Source organism: Phaethon aethereus (genome assembly GCF_964289735.1).
Source record: "Phaethon aethereus genome assembly, chromosome: 2".
Lineage (NCBI taxonomy): Eukaryota > Metazoa > Chordata > Aves > Phaethontiformes > Phaethontidae > Phaethon > Phaethon aethereus.
The window spans coordinates 148,789,576-148,797,436 of record NC_138582.1 but is presented as its reverse complement, the minus strand read 5'-3'; positions in this window follow the sequence as shown (position 1 = coordinate 148,797,436).

Here is a 7,861-nt window from a genome sequence, read left to right as displayed (position 1 = left end):
GCTTGGTCCTCTCCCAGTAGTGTTATGGGAGTAAATACACTACATCTTGAGATCTGTTTATATTCTGTATGATGGAGACCATGCATGAACTGCAGAGAAACAGCTTTTCCTCTCTCTGAAAACAGCAGTTTATGTCTTGCTGCTGTTTCACAGCTTGATCTATGCTTGGTTGGCCATGACGTAAAGCATAACTGGACAGTTTAGATGTATAGTACCATTATTGTGAAATTTAAATTATAAAAATAGCAAATAAATCAAATGAACAAGGAGAGAATTTAACATTTTTGATCAGCCTTTCTCCTGCACTTTCTTACTGTTCAATTTAAACCAGAGCTGTTTCTTTCCTCCTGTAGTAATCACCCATCTCCAAGAAGTGAAAATACACTTGCAAAACTAATAAATGAGACTCTATTTGCAAAGATATTTATTTATGCGCCTGGCACTTCAGGGTGTTTAGAGGGTAATCTCAAACTGTGAGCTCTGCACTGTGTAAATTTAGAAGCGATTTTTCTAAATGTCAAGTATTTATTACATGAAAAAAACATTTGGAGTGTGGAGCAGGTCCCCAGTGATATACGGTGCATTTGGGGAAGGGTTTCTTGGATGAACAGAAATAATATTTGAGAGATGAAAAGCAAATCCTTTATTTGAAATTGCTTTGCGTACATGGAAAGGAGATTGAACAAAGGTAGAAGGCCAGCCCAGTATTTTGCTTTGTCTCATGCATAAAATACTCATTTTCCAAACCTTTTATAACCAAGCCTATACCAATCTGTCTTTTCTGGGTCCTGCAGCACTTCTACCACCTCCACTTAGATTGCTGCTGTCTCCTTCTCACCCCCTTAACAGCTCCTGCAGGCTCCGTTCAGACTGTAGACAAATAAACCCTGCAGAATTTATTAATGTAGAATTTTACCCACATAATACCTTATGTTAATGTCAACATATCTCAAAGTGCAAAGTAGTAAAGTGCAACTCTCCAACCGGAGGCTTATGATATGGAATCTAGGAGACTCGGATCTATTGTGAGAAGACTGTGATGCCTGTTTTTTTGACTGGAAATACCAGCCAGCCTGGAAGCTGCAGCAATGTGAGAACCATCGCAAGCGAGGCAAGGACTCAAAAAGTCTAGCGTGTTTTAAACCAGGAAGCTTTTTCAGGCTGGTGGGTGCACAGAAGCTGAAGGACTTCCCACATTCAGACCCTGCTCTTGGTTTTGATTGTCTGTAGTCCATGGTGCTATATAAGACAAATCCCCAGCACTTGGTGGACTATTTGATCTACTTTTGGGGACCTTCTCAGACTTAGTATCACAGTCATATATTTCATTCACTACTTCCCTCAGGTGTCATTAGTGAGGATCATCTCCCACATCTTCCTTTTGGTATGCTGCTTTATGCTGGCTTTTCAGTTAGTACTTATGTTATTCACCTGCCTTTGAAGACTGACTTCATGCCCCAACCACTAATATTCTGCAAAAGCAAATTATCCAATATAGTTGCTTCTTTGTGTTCAGTCTAGGATTTCAAGTAAGATGCTTTCTATCAGTAGTAGCTCTGTAAATGTTTCTCTTCTGCTCTTAAGTCTCTTTTTATCTTCAGATAAAGCCTCATGTTCTCATTTTACACCACATTTAGTGCATATTCTGAAGCTGCCGTATTACTCCTGACTACTGTTTTGTCTGTGCATGTCTGTGATATTTTTGGAGGAGCTAAGGAGAGCCTTGCAGTTCCTGGGCAAAGTGATGCAGACTGAGTTACACATATCCTGCCTCCATGCTCTACTGAGCACCACATGCCTCACTCCCACCTATTGGGAGGGCAGCAGCACAGGGAGATGAGATGTGCCAGGCTATGCTCCAGAATTGCCATCTCCCTGTGGTCCACCTCACTGGTCCCTTCAAAGTGATGCAACCTCCTACACATGTAGGAGGTATCCACCTGTGAGCGGACTACAAACGGGATCTTCATATGGTGTACACAGGGCCTACGACTACACAGTCAGCAGAGACATCTCTGCCCAGTCCTTCAGGGGCTTGTCAAGCAGTGGGGCCAGTCTACGGACTCTGGCTGGGTTACAGTGGCTGACTCAATGGCTGGCATCAGGATACCCAGCTGCATTGTAGCCAGTGCTGCTCTCCTGGCGTTGGAGGTACTGACCAGTGAAGCTGTAAATGAGGGTCTCAGTTTTTGCTCACATGAAGCCGGAGCTCCCACCTGCCCTTGATGAGCTGAGTGCCAGGCAGCCAAGGGACAGCAGGAGAGAGACTCTGCTCCTCTGCTGCCTCCTCTGCTTGTCTGAAGTCTTGGTGGAGCTCTTGTCTCAGGAGTGAAGAACAGGGCAAGACCTTCTGCAGTATCCCCACAAACTTTAGTGTTGGGTCCTTCAGCAAGAAAGGGGTCTGCCTGCCTTTACACAGAACTTTCAGCTGCTGTGGGGGACAGAAGGGAAGTTGAGGGGTTGAAGGAAGTGCCAAGGGCCCCAGAAATCGAGTGAGAAGCAAGAAAGACAGCACACAACTTCAACGTTTGAAGAATTAAAAAGCCAGGACAAAAAAAGAGAACATAAACAGAAGAAAAGTAACAAGGAATGGCAGCTCTAACAAATTCCAAACAAAATATTTGAGGTCCTACAGGGAGATTAATATGGGGCTATGGGCCTAAGGTGCCTTCACATTACCCCCCCCCCCCACCTCCCTCCCCAGGTGGGGAGGGGGTGCTGCCCTCCACAGCCATGCCAGTGCTGGTGTAACCGTGCATGAACTGCAGCCAGACAGCTTTTCTGGTGATCCTTCCCCTCTACACCACCCTGGAGAGGCCATACGTGGAGTGCTGCATCCAGTTCTGGGCTCCTCAGCAAAAGAGAGACATGGACCTACTGGAGAGAGTCCAGCGAAGGGCCACAAAGGTGATTAAGGATCTGGAGCATCTCACATATCACAAAAGGCTGAAAGAGCTGGGACTGTTCAGCCTGGAGAAGAGAGGGATCTTATCAATGTATACAACTATCTGAAGGGAGAGTGTAAAGATGATGGGACAAGGCTTTTTTCCGTAGTGCCCAGTGACAGAACCAGAGGCAATGGGCACAAACTGAAACACAGGAGGTTCCCTGTGAACATCAGGAAACACATTTTTACTGTGAGGGTAACCAAGCACTCACACAGGCTGCCCAGGGAGGCTGTGGAGTCTCAGTCCTTGGAGATATTAGAAACACATCTGGACATAGTCCTGGGCAACTGGCTTTAGGTGTCCCTGCTTGACCTCCAGAGGTACCTTCCAACCTCAACCACTCTGTGATTCTGTACTGGGGCTGGGACAAGGCCAGGCCAGGACATCAACACCAAGGTGGGGATCAAGATCAGGCCCAGTGAGGATAACTGGTGTCAGACACAGCCTGTAGTTCCCTGGGTCCTCCTTCTTGCCTTTCTTTAAGATAGGAGTGATGTTTGCTTTCCTTCAGTCCTCAGACACCTATCCTAGTCACAACGATCACTCAACAATAATTGAAGGTGGCCTCACAATGACATCAGCTGCCTCCCTCAGCACTCATGGATGCATCCTGTCAAGGCTCAGGGGTTTATGTACATCCAGTTTGCTTAAGTATTCTCTGACCTGATCCTCTTCCACCAAGGGTACATCTTCCTTGCTCCAACCTTTCCCCCCTGGTTTCTGCTAGTCTCACTAGCAAAGACTGAGGTGAAGAAGACATTCAGTACCTCAGCCTTGTCCGTGCCCAGTGTCACCAGGACCCCTGCCCCTTTCAGCAGTGGGCCCACATTTTCACTAGCCTTCTTTTTGCCCCTTATGTATTTATGGAAGCCTTTCTTGTTGCTCTTGACATTCCTTGCCAGACTCAACTCCGAATGGCTTTAGCTCTTTCCTAACCATGTCTGTACACAGTATCAGACAGTATCTCTATGTTTCTCACAGGTTAACTGACCCTGATTCCACTTTCTATATACTGCATTTTTATGTCTGAATTTTGCCAGGAACTCCCTGTTAATCCACACAGGCCTTCTAGCGTTTCTGCTTGACTTCCTGTTCTTTGGGATCAACTATCCTTGAGCATAGAGGAGGTGACCATTGAATATCAACCAGCTTTCTTGGGACTCTCTTCCCTTTAGGGTCCTATCCCATGGGACTCTTTCAAGAGGATCCTTGAAGAGGCCAAAGTCTGCTGTCCTAAAGGCCAGGGTTGTGATCTTGTTTTTTGCCCAGCGCTCTCCTCTCAGGATCCTGAGCTCCACCATCTCTTGGCCACTGCAGCCAAGGCAGCCTTTGACTTTCACATCCCAAATGAGCCTTTCCTTGTTTGTAAGTGTGAAGTCCAACAGAGCACCTCTCCTTGCTGCCTCCTCTATTACTTGAGTTGGGAAGTTGTCATCAATGATCTCCAGGGATCTCCAAGGCTGTATTCTCCCTCCAGCAGATATTGGTGTGGTTAAAGTCCACTGTGAGGATCAGAGCCAGAGAATGTGAGGCTACTTTTAGCTGTCTGTAGAAGGCCTCATCACTGGGTCTGGGGCTGCCTCAGACATCCTTCCACAGCAGCCTGCCCTGCTCCCTGGCTGGGAGAGATGGGATGGGCACCTGTGGCAACGTGCTCCCCCCCTCCTTCTGCTTAAGCAATAACCATCAGTGGTGGTTGTGATGGCTGCATCTGGCTTAAGTTGGATTCTGGGGAGCCAGATAACAACACAATAGCTAAGGTGTATAAATCTTGCTCAACAGCCAAGGGCTAGTTGAGCATGCGCCAACTCAAGTACGGCTGGTATGCAAATATGACTGTAAGTCATTTGTCTTACTCTGTAAATGGTGGACAGCCCAGAGCCTGTTGAGCTCTCCTGCACAGCAGTGGTCTGCATGCCAGGATCTCCCCTTGAGTAGGGACGCCTGTCAAGGTTGAGATAATCCTTATCGTGTCAGAACCTTGGTAAGTGAACTGGGAATAAGCGCACTGAAACTTTGTAACCTTAGCTAAGTGATATACAGGGTAGATTGTGTATATATAATCCTTTAGACATAAACCACTGACCAAGTCTTGGACTAAGTCTGGATCCAGCCTAGATTCCTCTCTGAGAAGGAGTTTAGAACGCAAGGGGATCCTCTCTGAACGTCATTACTCAATGGGAGGGTCTCCCTGACAGTTTTGTCTGACCCTGTCCTCTATGCAGTAAATAATCAAGTGTGCCTTGCCATCGAATCTTGTGAAACCACTGTCGCATTTACCACTGAACTTTTTGTATCACACTGTTTTGTATCAATAAAATATATTGTTGCTTCTGTCTTGTGAATGAAGTGCATCACTCTTTCCACGGAAGCCCCGGACGGTGAGTCCCTGCCCTGCCAGCCCATGTGGGGAGCGCCTGCAGTACCCATTCAGCTGATGACAGTGTAAGTCAAGGTTTGTGGACAGAGGCCCTGTGTTTTATTAGTCCACCTACTAAATCTGGGGGGAAAATTGACAAGCTTTTATCTGAAAGCTCTTCTTCATGTCTGAAATAGATGCCATGAAGTTCAAAGCAATTGCTCCAAGTTCAGTTAGGTACATAAGGAGCTCCACTACCCAAAGCAAAAGGCAGCTAGATAATTATGGGTTAAAGGAGAGAGCTGCTAAGAACATATCTTGCAAAGGACAGAGAGAGACAAGTAATTTACAGCCTGTGTGGAAAGTGGAGAGGTTAGTGGTGAAGAGGATGTAGCAGTTCCATGTACTGAAATTCAAAATCAAGCCAGGAAGGCAAAATGACCTGGAAGACCATTTCAATCAAGCTGAACTTCAAAAGGGAGCTTTCAACAAATGCAGGCAGTAATTTAAAAAAAAAAAAAAAGTAGAAGCTAAAAGATTGAAAATGCTGATAAGTCATGAAGAGACCTTTTGAGATACCACATTAAACTGAGAACTGCCTACTATCTTGCTGAAAGGGGAAAGGAAAGTGGAAAGGAAAGGGAAGAGGAGAGGAAAGGAGAGGAAAGGAAGGGGGAAGGGGGAAGGGAAGGGGGAAGGGGGAAGGGGGAAGGGGGAAGGGGAGGAGAGGGGAGGGGAGGGAGGGGAGGGGAGGGGAGGGGAGGGGAGGGAGGGAGGAGAGGAGAGGAGAGGAGAGGAGAGGAGAGGAGAGGAGAGGAGAGGAGAGGAGAGGAGAGGAGAGGAGAGGAGAGGAGAGGAGAGGAGAGGAGAGGAGAGGAGAGGAGAGGAGAGGAGAGGAGAGAGAGGAGAGGAGAGGAGAGGAGAGGAGAGGAGAGGAGAGGAGAGGAGAGGAGAGGAGAGGAGAGGAGAGGAGAGGAGAGGAGAGGAGAGGAGAGGAGAGGGAAGGAAGGGAAAGGAAGGGAAAGGAAGGAAGGGAAAGGAAGGGAAAGGAAGGGAAAGGAAGGGAAAGGAAGGGAAAGGAAGGGAAAGGAAGGGAAAGGAAAGGAAAGGAGAAATTCACAAAAACATTGTGAATTTAAAAGGGACAGTAAAGGGAACTCCTAGAACTTGACAGAAGTTGTGTCCGAATGGGAAAACCAGGAATATCTGGCAAATAAAAAGTAGATCTCCAGTGAGATGGATCAAATACCACTTTGAAAGGCATGTTGCTGATAAAAACCACTTTCAAACACATGCAAACCATGATGTCTGTCAGAAATTCAGTGCAGCTTCAAGGGAGACAGTAAAGAGGTAGAAGGATTACTCGGCAAAGATAAGGCCATAGGAAAAAACTTGCATGAATACAGCTCATTAAGAACAAGGTGAAGGAGCTCCTTGTGACAGACGAAGAACAATCTCAAACTGAAGAGGTTTTGAAGAAATCAAGTCATTGACAGGTAACCATAAAATGAGTCTTGAGTAACTCAGCATGGAACTGTTAATTTGCTAGTTGCAATGCAGCTGGTGTCAGAGGAATAGTCAATGGCCAGTGTAACTTCAGGCTAAAAAAGGCTCCAGGGTGATGCTGAAATCTATAGAGCAATAAATTTAATGTTTTTACCTGGCAAAATGAGGGCAGCTGTGCTGGGTAGGATTCCACATGCATTTTTTCCTGAGGAAGTCATGCCTCATGAATCTGGCAGAAAAGTCTATAGTATTTCACAAGCTTTGTGGGTAAGGTTGATGCAGATGGAAGATTTTGTCAAAAGCTTTTGCAAAACAGTCACTGCAGATTCCTAAGAAACACAAAGGGGAGGTTCTCCCTATTTTAAGCTAGAAAGTAGGAAATGACAGGAAAAATGGAGAGCCTTCACTGTGGAAGGAAGGTGTCACTGGGCTTCCACAAGTATTTGCACACTGGACTTTGCTGTTCAATGTATTCCTCAGTGACCTAGCAAGGGATGACTAGTAGGTTGACAAAAGCTTTCAGTTGTTACAAAATTATTAAGGGCAATCAGTATTAACACTGAACTCAAGTTTGCAGAAGGACTTCACAGTCCTAGATGACTGGGCAATCAAACAGTGGATGAAAATTTAATGTCAGTGACAGAAAAGTAGGGGGGAAAAGTAAGTCATAGCTGTTAGTCCTTAGGAATAGATCGTTGAGTCACTGTGGATAACTTTCTGAAAACATCAGCCCAGTACTGAGCAGTGATCAAAAAAGTAGATGGGATATTTTTACTTACTTTCAAAGTAACTGAGCACAAAACAGGAGTTCCCATTATGTCATTCTGTGTTGCTCCCATGCCCGTGTCTTGAAGACTTCTTGTTGTCTTAGTCACCTTGTTTTAAACAGATTATAGCAGAAGAAAAATGAGACGAGTGATGAGGATTATTACAGTTACAGGATTGCTTCTTGATGAGAAGACACTATAAAGGTTAGAAACATACAGAGGTACTGGAAGGGAGCTACTGGAGAAGTCTGTCGAATGAGGGGTGGCATGGAGCGGTTGAA